This window comes from Natator depressus, chromosome 13 (assembly GCF_965152275.1).
Source record: "Natator depressus isolate rNatDep1 chromosome 13, rNatDep2.hap1, whole genome shotgun sequence".
NCBI lineage: Eukaryota > Metazoa > Chordata > Testudines > Cheloniidae > Natator > Natator depressus.
In genome coordinates this window covers 22849677-22869306 of record NC_134246.1, presented here as the reverse complement: position 1 = coordinate 22869306, position 19630 = coordinate 22849677, and the positions used below count along the sequence as shown (strand labels likewise).

Below are 19630 nucleotides of genomic sequence, written 5' to 3'. Positions count from 1 at the left end.
GTCTAAAAGGATTAGTTACATGGGTACAAAAACAGTATGTAGATCAGCCTTTAGAGGTTTTACTTCCTTGGTATTTGTAATATTAATCCTACCAGTTCTCCAGTCATTCACAGAGTTATCCAGAGTAAACAACACCTACATTCCTCATCTGAAGAGCGTTTTTCCCCCCTCAAAGGAATTCTCAAGCTGCTTTTATCCATCATGTAGAAGCAAGAAAGGGCATAAATTCAGGTGTGTTTTTTTCCCTTTGCAAATCACCTTTATCCCCATAAGGCAGCTGAGCAGGGAGGTCTCCTCAGTGTCACAGGCTACTTTCAAAGGCAGTAGTTGAAACACTTGACCCATCATATTTACCTATGTTGTAAGGCTACAATGAGCTCCTCATCAAACAGTCCATAAACAGCCTCCCATAGCAAAGAACTGTTTTCTCGGATGCAGTCACATTAGCGTGCTTCCACCACTGATTTACCCTGCTTTAGGAAAGTTATTACAGGGTAGATGCAATCTATTAACACAGAGGTTTGGGCTATTAATTAAAAGCATCTCGCATAAGAGCAGTGGTAAGTTGTCCAGTTGCAGGGTAAACGGCTTTGCTTTCTGAACACGGCAAGTTGTTTTTAAAACCTCGTTTCATCTCCCTTGCACTAGGGGTTTGTATCAGAACAGCATTTCCAACAGTCTCTCCACTGAGAAACATGCTTGCCACCATGTTCCTTTCCAAGTTCTGTGTTACAGCTTGGCTAAAACATCCCCCCACCAGACACACGCTCTCCTCACCCCAGATTCTTACCACATACCTGGCATTCTTTCATTTTTAATGAGATAAAGGAGTGGGGGATTTCACTCTTGTGGAATCTTAGAGGAACAATAAGTGGATTTATTTTCCAAAGCCCCATTTAGGGCACAAAAGCTCCTTGCGAGACAGTCCTGTCATCCCCAGTCAGGCAAGGTTTGTCGTGCATGAGGGATCTTTTAGGTATTCATTCAAAAATCCTGCTGAATATGAGCTCCCAGTGTGAGTCTGTCACCAAAAGAGCTAATGTGTTCCTGGGATGCGTAAACGGGAATCTCGAGTAGGAGCGGAGAGGTTATTTTACCGCTGTATTTTGCACTGGTGCAACCACTGCTGGAACGTTGTGTCAACTTCTGGTGCCCACAGTTCAAGAAAGATGTTGATAAATTGAAGAGGGCTCAGAGAAGAGCCACAAAATGATTAAAGGATTAGAGAACATGCCTTACAGTGATGGACTCAAAGAGCTCAATCGGTTTAGCTTAACAAAGAGAAGGTGAAGGAGTGACTTGGTGACAGTTTATAAGCCTCTACATGAGGAACAAATATTTAATAATGGACTTTTCAATCTAGCAGAGAAAGGTATAACTCAATCCAGTGGCAGGATGTTGAAGCTAGACAAATTCAGACTGGAAATAAGATATACATTTTTAACAGGGAGAACAATTAACCATTGGAACAATTTACCAAAGGTCGTAGTATATTCCCTATCACTGACAATTTTTAAAACATGCTTTAAAAATTATTTGGGGGTGTTCTCTGGCCTGTGTTACACAGGAGGTCAGACTTGGTGGTCATAATGGTCCCTTCTGGCCTTGGAATCCATGACTCCATGAACTTCCCTCTCCCCCTGCCCTCCTCCTAGTCTTGGAATCTATGAAAAGCCCAGTAATGTTAATTCATCCCTTCTTCCTTCTGAGTGCCATGTTCTTTACAGTCTTTGGCCTGGTCTACGGGGGGGTGGGGGGGTTCGGTTCCGATCTAAGTTACGCAACTTCAGCTACGTGAATAATGTAGCTGAAGTCGACGTACTTAGATCTACTTACCGCGGTGTCTTCACTGTGGTAAGTTGACAGCTGATGCTCCCCCATCAACTCCGCCTGCGCCTCTCGCTCCGGTAGAGTACCAGAGTCGATGGGAGAGTGCTGTCATGTTGTGATAAATCGACCCCCGCTGAATCGATCGCTGCCCGTTGATCCAGCGGGTAATGTAGACAAGCCCTTTGACTCCAATGGGAGCAGAGTTATGCTTCCGTTGTGCGCTGTTGAAACCCATACCCTAAATATCCCATGGTCTAATTCATAGATTGCTGGCTTGCTTCAGTGTCCTTGGCCCAAATTTCCCCTTTTCCTTATCCTGTGCGATACCCTGCCATCTGCTGTCCCTTGTGCAACCGCTTCCAGCTCGGACAGCAGGTGTCCATATAGAGTTATGAACTGCTCTGGAGGAAAGGTGCACTATTACTACGATGTTTCATATTTTATTCCTGTGGATGAAACATTTGAACTGGGAATCATAAGGAAGGAACAGGAATAGTTTTCACCCTGGAATCTGACCTCTTATTTGGTTAAATATCTGATGAGGGAGGAGGAGTTGTTACAGGATCAAGTATGTAACAGAAAGCTAAAGGGAAAAAGAAACTAGTACCACTATTTTTGCCTTTATGTGCTCCCTTAACTGGCTCAGTAGTACTCCAGCATCAATAAGCATTCCCAGAACTCTCTGACATTATCAGCAATAATAGTCAATTAAGTGTACCAGGAAGTAATGATGAGGAAATAAACAGATATGTTCAATTCGGTGCCAATGGGGCAAAAGAAAATTAATGTTTACCAAGTAGAAAAGGTTAAAAGCAATACCAGGGAGAGGAGCAGGGGAAACATTTTCAAGCTTTCAGTGTTACAAAGGAAAAAGAACAGTAGAATGTTCTGGACGATGCTTTTTTAGCTTGCCAAAGAGGCAAATTGCAATACAGCATGAGAACATTTTTCACCTGCTGGCTCTCATTAATCTGACTTTAGAAACGTGATTACAAAACCTGTTTTTTTTTTTTTTGCTGCACAGGTTTTAAAAAGTGCCCTGAAGGTAAAAGGATCCATGTTCTAATGTATTGTTCGAGACTGGAATGCTGTTTGGTACTATAGATAGACGTGGAAATTTGCAGTTGTGCTTGGGTCTTCGAGATTCCAAGCGATTAGGTCAGTTTTGGCACATGATGCCTTAAGGCCATTTTTCCCCGGAATTTGCTTTTGAAATATGCATAATAAACTGCTATTAGGCAGGTACAGCATGAGCTACTAATCACCTCCAGTCTGGTTTGCGAAGTACAACAGTAATAGCATTACACTTTTACATGACACAGTAGCTATAGCACTTCTTAAGTGGAGGATCTTTAAGCCCTCCACAATGTAATGGAGACATGGTAGGGATTCCATACAGCTGAGGTTATAACTAGCTTTCCTCTACACCTGTCTGATCACAACAAACCTTCACTTCTTGAAAACTCAGGTCTGGCCTTTGGTCAGTGGGTGATTTTTTGGTGTGATGTTTGAGTAAGAATGATGCTTCCCGGACAAAGTATTTCAGAAAGGTAAGAGGGACGTGGGAGGGAAGGGAATGAGTGTTTCATTTTCCAAGCAATGTAACTTTTCATGGGTGTTGTATCTCAAACGGCTGAGTCCTAGAGATTCCATATTTGTTTTCTTCATTTGCATTCAGTGAAGGCTCCTGCCTTTGAGAAGTGCATTTGCGAGGGGTGTTGTTCATTTTAGCTAACTGGTTAGATTCTCCTGATTTCCATAATTACACCAGCATAAAGCTGGAGTACCACGGTAGTGAATCAGGTTTATTAGCTACAAACATCACAGGTTTTGCCAAGGTCTCTAGGGCTTCCCTGGCTAGAATTTTTGTGCCGCTTAAACTCCGTAAGATCGGGGTCTAGCAAGGCTGGTAATTCTGTGGAGCTGTGACTGAAGTCCTGGGCATGCTGCTCCTGAGCTTCCGCCTAACGGAGCATCTAAGTTTCCGGACATCGTCGAGGGATTGAGTTTTCTTGACAAGTAGTTCTTGTTACTCTCCGGCCTCACCGCTCCCCTATATACTTGCGTATAAACCCAAGTCATTTTTAAATTGGCAATTTGTGGTGGTTGTTTTATATGCAAGTATTCTGAGAGGCACTTTTTTTTTTCTCTTGAACAATTCCTGTGAGGAAAAAAATTCACTTTAAAATAAGAGGTAGGAACAGTGGGGATTTCCTTGGAAAGAGGAAGAAATTTCCAGACTGAAAACTTTGAGTGAGTGAAGGCTGTAAACAGATGTGGGATTAAACCAACATTATTGTAGTTTGTAAATCAATAAAAGTTTGAACATCAGGAAATAATGAAACTGAGCTCTTATACAGTGTTTTGCATTAGTAGCTCTCAACATGCTTTACAACAGAGGTCAGTATCATTATTCTCATTTTACAGATAGGGAAACTGAGGCACAGAGGGGAAGTGACTTGCCCACGGTCAACCAGCAAGCCAGTGGCTGGCCTGAAGGCTGTTGACGAACTACATCAGCCCAGAACTACTGTTTAATTTCCGACACCAACATTAGCTCTTTCCCACCCCACTTCCCTGCTCCTTACCCCCAGGCCCTTTTAACTTTCAAATACAGACTCCCTCCTGGTAACCCAAAGGAAATTCTGGCTTACTGACCTGTGCAAACCTCCTCCTCATTAAAAGCTTGAGATCAGACTAAACACTAACATTTGATGTTTTAATATCCCCATGTAGTTCATGCAGCCTTAGCCATCATTTACCACCTACTCTTGGTTGGGTGGTATGCTCTACGTCAGTTGCCCTCCATACTTGTCAGAGACCCAATTACCAGACACAGACTGGATATCAATTTCCCCGCCCCCCCCGTCATCCCCATCTTCTAACGTCCTTCTTGAACATTGGAGGCCACAGCTTCAACTAATCTGCCCACCCTCAAAATGGATCTGAGATCCTCATTGTCTGGGAGGATGCAGGTATCCCTGAACACCAAAAGACCATGCTATTTCAATTCATATTCATAATGACAAGAAAGAGGATCTTGTGGTTAGGGCACGGGGCTGGATCACAGGAGTCCTAGGTGCCCTGCAGCAAATCACTTACTTTCTGTGCCTCAGTTCCCAGTCTCAGATGGCAGTAATGCTCCTTTTCTCCCACTGTTTGTCTGTCTTGTCTATTTGAATTATAACTGTTCAGGCTAGGGACTATCTTATGCGGAGTTCATCCAACATCCTCACCGCGAGCCTCAGTCTCCCTTGGGGCTTGAAAGCATAATGCAAATGAAAGGTAGAGGGAAGAGCTGCTCAGGTTAACTAGTGGAATTTCCCTTCTAAGAAGGGAGGGTTGAAGGGAAGAATAAAAACTGGGAATTGGAAACCTAATGACTTATAGACTTTGATGTTGCAGCTTCCGAAATGGAGGGTGTTAATGTTCATGCTACACACACGCATTTGCATGGTAAGGAAATGCAATAGCTAAAGCATTTCAAAGTGTTTAGCAATTTACAGCCTTAACAATCATAACCAAGTATTTGTCTGGAAATGACTGAGGCTTAACGTGCCTGAGAGGTAGGCATTGGTGTGGCCTGTTAACCCGTGTCCCTCACCTTTCCCATCTGTTAAGCAATTTACCGAAGATGATACATGGACAGAGGTGAAGGTGGGAATAGAACCTGGGGCTTCAAAGTACCCACTGCCTCCTATGGTTTTTAGTGTTAGTGCCACACTTCGAAATTGCCAAAGGATACATTTTTAAATGTCCACTTAATCTAATCAAATTAAGACTGGCTGGTGCTACACTAATTCCATTAACAAGGAAAGACCACCACCATTTGTTATGAAAAATGGCTTTCCAATAGGGGGTGTTATAGTGTGATTATGTAGAGGAATTTAGTACACTGTTTTCAGGAAGTGCTTGATGAGAGAATAAAATGTGAAGGAAGAAATAAAGCCTGAATGTTGCATTAGGTTGGATCTCTCCTTTTATGCTTGAACACCGAACAGCCAACTTGAGTCACAGGGTTGGCAGCTCAACACCAACTCCAAAGCCTTGTCTACACTGGAAAAATTAGCACATTTGTTACAGCAACTCCAGCAGCAACAGTAGCAAATGCACAGACATTTCACCACCATGTGCTCTAGACAGTAAGACAAGGCACAGACATTTCACCACCATGTGTTCTAGACACTACTCAGATATTTGAGACCTGTCTCCATTAAAAACACTGGGCAAAGTTTTTTCACCAAAAAAATGGAGATTGGGGTCAACCAAAACATTTCACAGACTCATGTTGAATTAATTGAATTGTTTGTCAAAAACATCAGAAAGAATTGAAATGTCTGACATTTTTGAAACAAAATGTTTTGACTCTTTTACTCAAAATTACTTTGTTTTGAAATTTCAATCTGTTTAATTTTAAAAAGTAAAAGCACAAAGTCCAAACATTTCCCGTGAAACAAGATGTTTTGTCTGACCCAAAATGATTCTTTTAAAAATTTTTCAGGCTGGCCAACCAAAAAATAAATTCAGTTATTTGCACAACTCTACTAATAGAATAGCATAGATGCAACTGCTTGCTGCATTAAGGGGACTTTTCTTCTAGTATAGATACACCCCCAAAGGGGCAACACTGCAAAGGAGACAATTATGAATTATACAAGCAACTTTTTATCTTGGGAATTGACACACATTCCAGATTCTAGGTCACTGTCTACATTGAGACATTTGCTTTGGGTTGGAAATGGATATTGTTGAAAACACCTGCAGCAACAAGTCTGAAATGTCTTTCCAGCAGGTCCAAGACCTCAAGGCTGCCTTGCCCATTCCAGAAATGAAACCTGGCATACGTTTTGTCCCAACACTAAAAACAAAGTACAGAGAAAATATTAATCTAGAAAATACTCTGAAAATCTGAATTTTGTGTTGCTGCAAAAGACAGCTGTTTGATGTTTTGAAGAAGGCAGAGGGTATGAATCCCATAGCAATGAAAGGGTGGAAAGGAGTTTCTGAAGGTGGCTGGCTGACTTATTTACTTAAATCAGGGAAAGGCTCCTACACTGCAGTAACATTAATGAATTTCAGATCAAAGCACAGGAACTATTAACCTTTTGCTAGTATGCAAGTGTTATAGGCAAAGGAGAATGATCGTCAGTAAGATGAATACATTGCAGCCAGAGTTACACCTGTTACTTTATTTCATATTCTAGGATAATGCTCTGACCTTATCTGCAAACAGCACAATATTCCTTCCACCCTGGAAATGGTGTTTGCTTCTAAAGACAATGTCTCTTTCAGTTACTTCATCGTATTCATCACAGGACACAACAGCTCCTCTCCCAGGCTTTTGGGGATCTGTTTATGTTTCCTCATGTCTTGGGCTCTGGATTCTTTCCACAGATCCTGAAGTTCATGTTTTGCCCAGACTCCTGCCTCTCTGATTAGTAAAACACATGCTTCTGTTTCTGTGACCCTGTTGGAGAGGTGTGGATGATCACTTATTTCAATCAAAGCAATGGGAGTAAATGTGGCTGAAATAAGACTAAGGCATGGTCCGCCTACACCTTGAATATTGGTCACCCCATCTCAAAAAAAAAAATTAGACTTGGAAAAGGTTGAAAGCAGGGCAACAAAAATGGTTAAGGGTCTGGAACAGCTTCCACATGAAGAGAGTTTAAAAAGACTAGGACTTTTCAGCTTGGGAAAGAGACGACTAAGGGGGGATATGATAGAGCTCTATAAAATGTGTGGAGAAAGTGAATAAAGAAATATTACTTACATATTCACATAACACAAGAACTAGGGGTCGCCCCATGGAATTAATAGGCAGCAGGTGTAAAACAAACAACAGGAAGTACAGTACCTCTTCACATAATGCACAGTCAACCTGTGGTACTCACTGCCAGGGGATCTTGTGAAGACCAAAAGTATAACTGGGTTGAAAAAAGAATTAGAAAAGTTCATGGAGGATAGGTCCATCAATGGCTCTTAGCCAAGATGGTCAGAGATGCAACCCCATTATCTGGGTGTCCCTGGGAGAAGCCGGGAGTGGATAACAGGGGATGGATCACTTGATGATTGCCTATTCTGTTCATTCCCTCTGAAGCACCTGTCACTGGCCACTGTTGGAAGACAGGATGCTGGGCTAGGGGGACTATTGGTCTGATGCCGTATGACCATTCTTCTGTTCTGATAGCACTTGTATCAAAAGAACTCATTGACTAAAGCCCAGTGGCAAATGCTGTTGCTGAGCACTTGCAACACTGCTGATAACCTCCCCTTCAGGCTAATGCACAGCTTTGCCTTCCTAAAATCCTTGTTTTGTCATTGAACATTGAGATGGAGGCTGACCAGGAATGCCCAAATTTTGCAGGTGGTTTGAAAGTCTTCGACCTTGTGCTTCACAACAGATCTGTGGCATAGAAGTATCCTTGTGACACAGCTCACATTCTACTGGGCTTCTGTCATTTTACAATAGATGCTCTAATTAGGGGAGTCTAACGTGTTCATGTAATAAACTTCCAGCACATTTTACAAAAAAGCTAAGCCTAATGCCATTTCTTTCATCCCCTGGCTCTCTCATATATAAAATCATAATACACAGCTTTTATAAAAGTGCATTATTGCTTCACAGCACCTCACAGACAATAGGATATATTGGGCTAAACTAAAGTAACCCCAAACTCTGGTCTCTGAAATCTCACACCAGAGACAAACTTTGCATCTTGAATCCATCTCTATAATTACCCCCTGATGTGGTAGATAAAAATGTGTTTGTTCAGATTAGAGGAACAAAGTGCACAGGTTAAGTGCCACACAATGGACTTTACAACCAAAACTAAACAATAGACAGAAATAAATGACGCATCATCTAGGTGTTGAGTTTCTTTTCTGCTCTGTAAAGAATCTGTGTAGGCAGGACTGTAAACAGTGCCTGCCATACATGCATTCTGTGCAAGGCAAACATGTCTGTTTCACAGTAGCATGACAGACGCCAGAGCAGGGGCATTTCAAGCAGGAATTAACCTTGAGATTACAGACCCCATTAGCTGAAGTTCTGCTGGGCAAGGCTCCAGGACAGTGCAAGTATAATCTCAGCTATCAGTACTAAGTCTGTACAAAGTCTGAAGGAAGAAACCCCATTCCTAGGAAAATTTGTCTTGTCCCTATTGCTCAAGGAGCTCACGTCTCCCCAACCACCACCATGTTCTGTAATCACTTACACCTGTGCAAACAGGCTGGCAGGCTCTTCCCAATCAGAAGCCTCCACTCACAGGTGTGAACATTTCACTTGGCACAGCTGTAAACAGCTAACTAAGGTGGTAGAGAATCACAACCTAGCGGTGTGGTTTTTATCCTTATTACCGTAGCAATTTTCGCAAAACAGCCCCATTTCCCAATGTGCTGGAGCCTCCTTAGATCCTATTAGAAGGTCCAATCAAGCCAGGTCTCCACTGCTAGCCACTGTAGAGCAATAAGAGGAGTCCCTGCCCTAGAGAGTTTAGAATCTCAGTTTAAGATGAGATGTAACAGGTGGGTGAAATGAACAGGCAGGTAAGTGGAGGGTTGGCTCATGATAATGGGTGCATGGTTTCTCACACGAAGCTGGGCAGATGGCCAGCTACAAGCCACAAAGATTTCAGTTAGTGCCTGCACCAATATAGAATCTTCCCTCAATCAACCTGCAGCATGGTTTTCCTGGCCTTACAATATCCAGGAGCCAAATCCTGTAGTCTTTACAGAGACCAGTCCAGGGTTGTGTTTGGTCCAGACAAGTGGGGGTGTTTGAAATGCAAACCTAGATCTGGTTTCCAGTTCCACAAATGGTCCCTTTCAATAAAAAGCGTAATCCAAGTCCTGGATCCAAACACCCCCACGTGCTGTGGTGGTCAAGAGCCAGATCTGACTGTTGCATCTGGAGCCCTTCCCCCATACAAAATGTGTTTTGACTCTTACCATGAGAGTTTTCACTGGTAAAGATGGCAGAGCTTGGCCCCATGTATTTATGGGAATAGCAAAATAGAGAAAATAAATGCTAGACCCTGATAAGGATTAATCTCTTGCTAATCCTGTGGGGTTGATTAAATAGTCTTCCCTTTGCAGCTTTAAATTTATTCACTAAGATTCTAAATCCACTGGCTCTGCACTGGGTTTTAATTTTGCAGTGGGCACTTGAATCATTTATTGGCATCTCTTAGGAGTTCATATGCCAGTTTAATGCTCTGTGCTGTGACATAGCAATTTGGCTTCTATTTTCTTAGCTCTGCTGAAAGCGTCATCACCAAGGTCACTCATCACTTCCTCCCATCTGAATCGAAGGGCTATCTTCTGTTCTGTTCTTGATCTGTTGGCCTCCTGTAGTTCCATTTATCAGTCACCTCTTCTTATTCCCCTCCACTGCAGGCTTCCTTTACTCTGTGCTCTCCTGGTTCTCCTCCTACTATGCCATCTTTTAGTATCTCCTGGGGTGTCAGCTCTTCCCCTCTCTGTTGGTGTCCCTCAGAGTTGTCCAAGGTTTATTCCTCTTCTAGTCTCTTGGAGACTCTGCTCCCATGGTTTGTAGTGCCACTTCTATGTGGAAAACTCCTAAGTCTACTCCTCTCCCCCTTTATCCAGTCCTGCATCTCCTGCTGCCAAGTCCTCAATACTGGATTTCTTCCTCCCACTCCACCTTTGACAGCTCCACTATATTCCTCTTCTACCAGATTCACAGCCTTAAAATCTTTATTTCCACATTGTTCCTCCCCACCTTCTTCAACCCCTTTCCAAACCTCTGAATTTGTACTTTGTTACATAATATCACCAAATTCCATCCTCTGCTCTGCACCCCTCTTTCTTGCTCCCGTGCCTCTTGCCTTGATTTCTGTAATTGCCTCCTTTCCCAGCGTACCCAAACCACCACCACTAAAATGATCTTTTCCCACTGCTTTGACCTCAGCACAACTCTCCTTGAATCACTTCATTGATTTCCACTCCACTATGCTTCTCCTCACCAGTCGGGCCCAAGTAATCTTCCCCCCCCCCCACCAAATTACATCTGTTCTTCCCTGCTATTCCCTCTCTAAATCCTCCCTATCCTTTCACTTTGTAGCTCCCTCTGTGTGTCTCTCTCACTTCCTGCTTAGCCCCTTCTGTTGTGCTAGCCCCTCTCCTTCAACTAGTTTCTTCCCAATCACCAGGCACCATTTCTAATCTTCAAATCTTCAATCTTTCTGTTTCTTTCTCCCCCGGCCCTCAGATAGACTCAACTGGCTGCTGGCATCTAGTCGGCCTCTGACCAATGCGCTTCTAGAATACAAGCGCAGGAGGTAAAAACCTTCCCAGGACACAGAGCCTACATTTTTATGGTAATGAGATCACAGGATGTTAGCACCTAGTTGGTCTTATTCTCTGTCTGCTGCTTCTAGGTTTCTACCTGGGATCAGAAAAGCCTAAAGTTCAGCCCTCAGGTAAGGGGTAGGGGCAACTCCAGAGTTATGCCTGCTTACACCAATACTCAGGGTGGCCCTTGGTCTCTCTGGGAATAAGGCATTAAAATTACACCCAAGTGATGTCCTTGGCAGTTCTCTGACTGCCGGTGACTTTGGGTCTCTGCTTCACCAGTGCTCTCTGAAGAGAAGTCAAGGCCCCCACCCCCACCCCGTCCTGCCACCCTAGCTGCTGCCACCCTAGCTGCTGCCAAGATCCTGGTTTGCTTCTGCAGAGTGGAGCATGGTGCAGATCACAGCTCTTGCTCCTTGGCTTCCATCTAGCATCTTCACAGCTACGTGAACTGTGGAATCGCCTTGCCCCTTGTGAGTCCACCTGCCCTGCATCACATGCACACCCTTGACCTGCCAACTGGAATGCAATCTTTGCTTCCCCTTTTGCAACTCTGTTTGACTCTGCCACATCTCACTGGTTTCTGAGAGACCAAACTCCCTTCCTGCCTTGACTGGTAAAATGCACTTCAGCTCCGTACGGGGTGATCAAGGTGGAAAAGAGGCAGATTATCTACTGATACAGCCCCATTACCATATTATCTGAGCATCTCACAATCTTAGACATTTTTATCCTCTCAGCACCTCTGTGAGGTCGAGAAGTGCTATTATCCCTGTTTTACAGGCACACAGAGGGACTTAGTAGTTTGCCCAAGGTCACACAGGAAGTCTGTGCCAAAGCAGGGAATTTAATCTGGGCCTCCCAAGTCCCAGACTAGAACCCTAACCCCAGGACCATCCTTCCTTAGAAGGATTGGGTTACATATGACAGAGCTGGATGGGTCCCTACAAATGTTATTTCACATGGGGTCATGCTAAGCCTACGGTTGTCAAAGACTTTAAATCAGGAGGACCTGGGCTGTAGTCCCAGCTCTGCTATTGACTCCAAATCTAGTTCTGGACCACGCTGCCTCCCTAGTCTCAGTGATTATGAGGCAAATGTCAGCTAGTGGCATAGATTTCCTAGATAACTTCCACTTGAGTTTAGTTCAGTTACCCTGACACTTCTAACTGGCAACTGCTTCACCCTTTCTACAGTGTGGTGTCTACATGCCTTCTTCAGATAAGCTGTCGTGATTTTCTGGATCCCTGTTGGAGATGAACAGTTCTGTCTTCCTCTCATCAGCCTTGTTTCCCCGGTCTTTGCAAGTAGTGAAGATCACAAACAAATATACTTTGAACAGGATTGGCTTGTGGAACTGTGGATGCTGTTCTCCACCCAAGTGTATCTATGATATTCCTCACCGGGCCAGGAGATGACATACAGAGCAGAGCATGATAGACTCTGTTCCCCTCTTCTAATCTGTCACAGCACCAGGTTATTTTTCAATAAATCCATTGTTGTAGCAGGCTTTCCCTGGTGGAATCTGTCTTTAAACAATAGGGTTGATCACAGTGGAGGCCTGGTTCTCTGGATCTGCACAGATAATAAATTAATTCGGGGTAGAACTAACTCTTGGGACATGACCAGACGAAAGCTTCACACATGCTGATGCTCCCTGCCCAATACAAGACTTTTGCTGTGCTGTTACACACCGGGAAGGCTCCAGGTTCATTACAAACACTGCTGACCTCTACAAATTAAGAAGCTTGCTATTCAAAGGGAAAGTCCATATTTCAGATTATAAAGTGACTTGTTAGGCTGGAACAATTCCCTAGAATGGGATCATGGACACCAGTATTTCCTGAAGGCAGAGTATATGTGAGCCAGAGCCAGTACAGCCCTGCTCAGTCTGGGCTCCTTTAACCATTGACTGGGAGAGGTCAGGTGACTGAGGATCATGTGATGGCTGAACTATAAAATTTGCTGTTGTGGGGGGAGATCAGCAGTGAGGCTTGGGGGAAGTAGGAAGTGTTTGGGAGGCTTTCTGCAGTGGGCTAAGGAGAGACCAGATGGGCTGTTGACAAAAAGTGGAAGAAACCCTCTCTTTGGAAGTGGCTGTAGGAAAGGCCTGTGAGGTGGCAGGATATAGGAAAAATCCCAGGGAGGAGTGGAACTTAGCAAGGATATGGCCTGGGAGAATATGGCATGGGTGTGGACTAGAAGCCTAGCGTTGGTATCTGTTGTTGTTATTGTTTGAGGGCCCCAGACTCCTGAAGCCTAGTTCTGGGAAGTGTGGGAGGAAGCCCTCTCCACTATCAAGGGCAGGCTGTGGAAAAAGGAGTACTGGGTTTACAGAGAGCAGTTGAGCTGGGTTTCTCCTTGTGGAAGGGGAAGACTCTCTTTGATTTGGCCGGAGGTGCTATATCTGAGGGTGGTTGAAGCAGTACCTGCATCCTGATGGCAGAGTAGCTAAGCCACTGTCACATTTTTGTGCTTCCTTCTAGTCAGTAGCACTACACTTTCTCCTTGGTCACTTGTAGGTCACATCCAGGGAATCGTTTTCTCCACCTGGGGCACAAAGCTGCTAAGCTCTTATCTCTGTCTGGTATGTATAATGCACCCTTCAGCTTGATATCTAATCTAAATGCTGTAGTGTTGAGCCCCCTTACTGATCTGAATGAGAGGCACTGAATTCCTTTAATATCAAGCCCTTAAAGCAGGGTTTAATTTGTGCCAGGGCTAGCCAAGGCTGAGCCCTGGCACCTGTAGGCTTGGCAGTTCATAGCCCTGGCACCTCTGGACTTGCTGCATCAGTTATGAATGTAGAAAAAAAATTACTTGAGATCTGGCACCTAATTGCTTGAGTCTCCGTACCTCTTTCATTACATATTAAGCACTGCCTTAAAGCCTGGAGGCCTTTTGTATACAGGAAGTAGATTGCTGTAGTCAGTGGACCTCTTAGGGTACGTCTATACTATCCGCCGGATTGGCGGGCAGCGATCGATCCAGTGGGAGTCGATTTATCATGTCTAGTCACCTGCTGAGTGCTCTCCCGTCGACTCCAGTACTCCACCAAGGCGCAGGCGGAGTTGACGGGGGAGCGGCAGCAGTCGACTTACCACAGTGAAGATGCTGCGGTAAGTGGCTCTAAGTACCTCGACTTCAGCTATGTTGTTAACATAGCTGAAGTTGCGTAACTTAGATCGATTTTCCCCCCTGGTGTAGACCAGGCCATAGATAACTCTACTAGACAAGGCACTTCACATCAAGGCTTCATTATTGTAGTACAGTACATTCCTGTTTAGCTAAACAACTGGGGGACACCTGAATGTTTTGGATAACCAGGTGTTTGGATAAACAGAAATGATTAGCTGACAGGGCTACATGGGGGACACAGGGTAGATTTAAATAACTAGGATTTTTGGATAAAGGGAGTTCAGATAACTGGCATTATACTGTATTTGTAATGGGGGGACAGAACAAGTGACCAAGCATCCGATGAAGTGAGCTGTAGCTCACGAAAGCTTATGCTCAAATAAATTGGTTAGTCTCTAAGGTGCCACAAGTACTCCTTTTCTTAAAGCACTGTAGGTGCACTTGGGAATTTGTGCATGTACAGTCTTATTCCACATGGAGAGGGTCCAGTGGTTAAAGCAGATTCAGAGCCAGGACTCTGCTACTGACTTACTGTGACCATGGGCAAATGACTTTCTCTATACCTCAGTTTACTTGTCTACAAAATGGACATGAAAATTACATAATCAGGGTGTTGCCTTGATTCATTAACATATGCAGAGTTCTTTGACAGGCTTAAATGAACACCTTATAGAAGTACAAAATATTGTTTACGTGGCTTTTGTTTTTAACACTTTCCTTATATAAAACCTGAAACCTCTCCCCTCCAGAGTAAATTCATTTCATGTCAAACAGGAACTTGCTATCTGACTCATTTGTTTTATCTATTAAAAACTTTAGATATTTTTAAAATCTGGATAGCCTCCTATAACAACAGCAATTTAATAATTTCAATAAAGCCAGCAGTGTTCCAGGTGTGCTCACTCTGAATTAAAATGCAAATCTTATCTAGATCCATAGTAGGCTATTTTAGGAGGACCCAAATATACCTGGAATCTTCTACCAACCCCAACACTGGAACCTGAGACCTTTTTAAAAAAACCTGAGCAATCAAAGGCACTCATTGTTTCAAAGGCACTCACACACACCCAGTACCTTTTGATTCCAAAAGAATATTTTGGAGGAGGTGTGGGTTTTTTGTTTTTGTTTTTTTCTTTTCCCAATTCCCCTTCTTCTGTTTTCTAAACATTGTCATTTTTCTGACATCAGCCAAGTCCAGAGATTGTGTGCATCTTTCAGGGAAGGGCTCATACAGAGAGGGTCACATCCTTAGCAGCGTAAATCAGTGATTCCATATACATGCTAACTTACATCAAGTGATTGGAACCAATAAAAGAAGCCCAGTTGATGGGAGGGGGTCGGGGGCTGAATTAAGCTTACTACTATCTTAAAAAAACAGACATTTCCTTTTTTCACTACTTCCTTTCCACTTTCCTCATTTGTCTTCCTTTCACAAGTGGGTGTATAGCATGAAAGGCCCCTAACTGCTTTTCAGCTGTAGAAAGGATTTAGCTCTGTTTCCCTGAGTCGGATCCCTTAATAAAATCTGTGCTTGAATACAGGGATTCCCCCTTTTCTCCTGTTGTGTCCAAAGGACTCGTCTCCTGTTTTAATCTAGATCAGCAGTTCTCAAACTTTAGCAACCCGAGGACCCCCATTTTGATCTACAATTTTTTGCTGACCCGCAACCTGGCTTTTAATTTTCTCACGGGGGGTGCTCAACCCCTGCTCAGCCCCAGGCCCTGCCCCCACTCCACCCCTTCCCCTAAGGCTGCAGCCCTGCCCCACCTCTTCCAACCCCTGCTCCACCCCTGCCCCTCTTCTTCCCCACCTCTTTTTGCCCCCCCCCCAGTGTGTCTTGTCCCAGCTCCTCCCCCTCCCTCCCTCCCACCACCTCCTGCATGCTGCTGAACAGCTGTTCTGTGGTGTGCAGGGAGGCACTGGGAGGGAGAGTGAGGAATTGATCAGTGCGGTGGGTGGCCCCAGACATGACCCCCTGGAGTACCCTCATGGACCCCTAGGGGTCTGCAGATCCCATTGGAGAACCGCTGATCTAGATCAAGATGTTTATATGGTCCCATCCCCACTGTACTCGAATACCTTCCAAACAGTTTGGCGGGCCTGTAGCATATCACTTTGGCACCTTGATTGCGAGCAGGCCAGAAAACAGTGATGGTGGTTTACCAAGTATCCAGGGGGGCTAGAACAATTTGTATGATGGGGGTGCTGAGAGCCATTGAACCAAGCTGTAAACCCTGTATATGACGGAAACCACTTCCAGCCAGGGGGTGCAGCAGCAGCCCTAGTTCCAGCATCTATGCCAGGATCTGCAGCATATATATTGGGGGGGGGGGGATATAAAATGGAATTTCATTTCTGAATCGTTGTGAGCCGCTCTTCCGTCAATACTGTCCCGGTGGGGACCCCTCCCTGCACAGCAACCCTTCCCCCACTGCTTTGCTTGGCCTGGTTCCCGCTACCCCCCGCCCGGCTGGAGGAAGCACGGGACTCTGCCATGCGCTGCGCCCTGCTCCTTGCTGCCTCTCTAGCCCCTCTGAAAATACCTGTGCGCCCGGCCGCTCCCCAGCCCCTCTCTGCACGTCCCCGCGCAGGATCCCTCCCCATCGCTCGGGCAGGGGAGCGCAGAGCATCGCCCGGCTCTGGTCCTCAGCCCCCTCCTCTCGCCCTGGCCACACCTTCGAGGAGGAGCCGGGCGGGAGCGAGCGCAGGACCAGAGGCGGCTGCACTCCTATCAGCGCCGGCTTCTTCCCTTTGGTCCCTGCCGCCTGCGGAGGCAAGGGGCCGCTCCGGAGCTGGGCAGCTGCAGGGCGCTCCCGAGCCTGGCTGCAGCCCTGCGCCTAGCGGGGGGCCCTCCGCCGGCGGTGCTCGCCTCTCGCCGGCCTGGGCGGCTGCTGCCGCAGCCCGGTCGGCGCTGGCTCCTGCGGCGGGTGAGTGACAGAGCAGCTGCAGCCCGGCGGGGCGAGGGGGCGCTGGGAGATGGGGGGCGCCTCACATCTCCCCCCCCCACGCCGCCCCATCAGGGTCAGGTGCATCCAGAGGAGAACCGGGGGCGGGGGGGCAGAGCCAGCGAGGGCGGCGGGGTGAGCGGTGTGAGGGAGCCGGAGATCTGCCCCCCCATCTCCGGCCACTACGGCGGTTCTCCGGCTTTAATTATGCAGGAACTTCCCAGCTCGGGCTGTGTCGCCTCCCTTCTGTTTGTCTGGGCTCTGCAGCCAGGGGGAGCCCGCCCGCTCTTTGCCCCTGCCCACAGCGTCGGGACTTTGGCTCCCCCGGTACTTGGGTCTTGAATTCCTGTGCCCGAGGCAGCAGGACTATGTTGTGCTCTGGTAGGGTGAAGATTTTGCGGGAAGGGGAGGGCTGGGTTTGCATGGGTGGGGGGGCAAAGGTGTAAAAGAGAAAGCAGCAGCTCTGGGTATCTGGGGGTGCGATGCACTGCTCTGGGTAGTTTGCACTATTGAGGGCTCTTATTTCTCAAACCTTCTTCGCTGTGATTTTTGGCTGGTTGTTTTTGCTCGTGGGGGAGGAGGCAGTGGCAGTGCTATGGGCACTGGGCAGTGAGAATGTGCCTAGCTCCTGACCTACCCACCTGCTCTTCCAGTACTGATCGCCTGCATGGCTCTTCCTATCTACATCAGTCCTGCCGTAGCACCCCTGCCCCGGGGTATTCCACTCCCGATCCCGTTATACAGTTCTCCCAGTGCATCGCAGGTCTGGCCTACGATATGCCCTACTATTCCGGTTCTTGTTCCCATAGCTCTGCCAGTGCACCTGACACCTTGTTTCTGGTGTGCAGCCCCCCCACCCTCGTCTTGCAGTATGGCGTCTTCGCATAGGGGTGCCCCTCAGTCCTGACCTGCAGTATCCCTGTTATTTCAGGCCCAGATCTTCACACTGCTGTGCCAATGTATGCCTGCTTGACCTACAACACTCCCTGCTATTCCAGTTCTGGTATTGTCAGTGATGCGTGGTGGCTTCACGGGGTGGACAAAATGACCCACTAGTGACTTGAGACCACCAAACTAGCTTTCATGGCTGACTAGGTGTAAGTGATGCAAACCTAAGTCTCCATAGCTGAACAGTCAGAGGGGGGTGGTGGTAATCTGTTATTGAGCAGTGCTGACAAAATTACTTTGCAGTGTCAAATCAGGAAGTGACCTCCAGCGTTGTGCAATCCTAGGCAAGCTTGAAAAGAACCACTTAAATAATCTAGTCAGCCCTCTACATCAAACAGGATAAAACACTGTTAATCCCACTATACTTTGTCTAACCTTATCCTGAACACATCTAATGACAGGACATAATTACCTTTCTAGGGCAGTTCATTCCATTGCCAGATTGGCTTCAGGGTTGAAAACACTTTACCCATTATGGAAATTAGGTGATCACAGGAAGCTGGAGAATTCAGGGCCTCAGTTTCTTTTCCCCACGTAGGAGTGGATTTTGTTTGCTTCATTTGGAGGGTCTCTTCCTTTGGCAGGAGTTAGACATGTTAAAATAGTTCAGCTAAACATATGCCTCTGTATTTAGAAACGAATTGATGGTTAAAGTACAAGATGGGGCTTCAGGGAGTTCAATGGCCAGACCTGGCCGTCTTCCTGTGTGATCCAGTGAAAGTGTGTCCCAGAGACTGTCAGCCAACCTCAAATCTAGTCATTTCAGGTGCTAACCCTGCCCTGAGGCTCCTGTGTGCAGTTCAGTCATTTTGAAGGGGCTCTGTCAGCCTGCAACTTGCCTGCCAGTCTTTGTTTTTATTATCACTTTCTTATCTTTAAAAATGTTCATTTCCTCTGCTGTGAAAAACCCACACAAACCAGGGGACACTCTAACTACATAAGGGAAATAGTGAAACTGACTTTTGGAACGCACAAAGCAAACAAATATGGGGGGGAAAAATCTCCAATGTTTCAACTCGAGTCATCTTAGGTATTTGTAACAAGTGTATAAAGCATTTTCAGACAGAGTGAGTTGAGCGTCCTAACTTCTGAGCCCATCTATTACCTTACCTTCCTAAACAGAGCTGTTTTGAGCCTTAGATTATTACTATTAAATTGCACAGGGAAGGGCCAAGTATCCTTATTAATATTCAGAACTGATATTATTTATTTATTGTCTTGGAATGTACTTTAATCGTGGGGTGCTAGTCCACACCTGGATTGGTTTCACTGTAAAGCACATCAGATTGTGTTGTAAATGCTATACAAATAACAACTCTGATAACATTTTTCCCTTACTCATTTAATCTCTATATTGATGGCCTGGATCCAAAGCTATTAAAGCTAATTGAAAGGCTTCCTTTATTTCCATAGGCTTTGTATCAGCCCCAGGATTTCTAAAAATTGAGCTGCTT

The 19630-nt window shown here is 45.6% G+C and overlaps 1 protein-coding gene across 1 annotated transcript in view; it reads left to right on the top strand.

Moving 5' to 3' along the window:
- Nucleotides 1–17150: 17150 nt before the first annotated feature.
- The window catches only part of PPP1R16B (protein phosphatase 1 regulatory subunit 16B), a 101413-nt gene continuing 98933 nt past the window's right edge, over nt 17151–19630 (top strand). The window contains exon 1 of the mRNA XM_074970221.1: nt 17151–17210. The gene's annotated coding sequence lies outside the window, so the exon portion shown is untranslated. The remainder of the gene's footprint in view (nt 17211–19630) is intronic.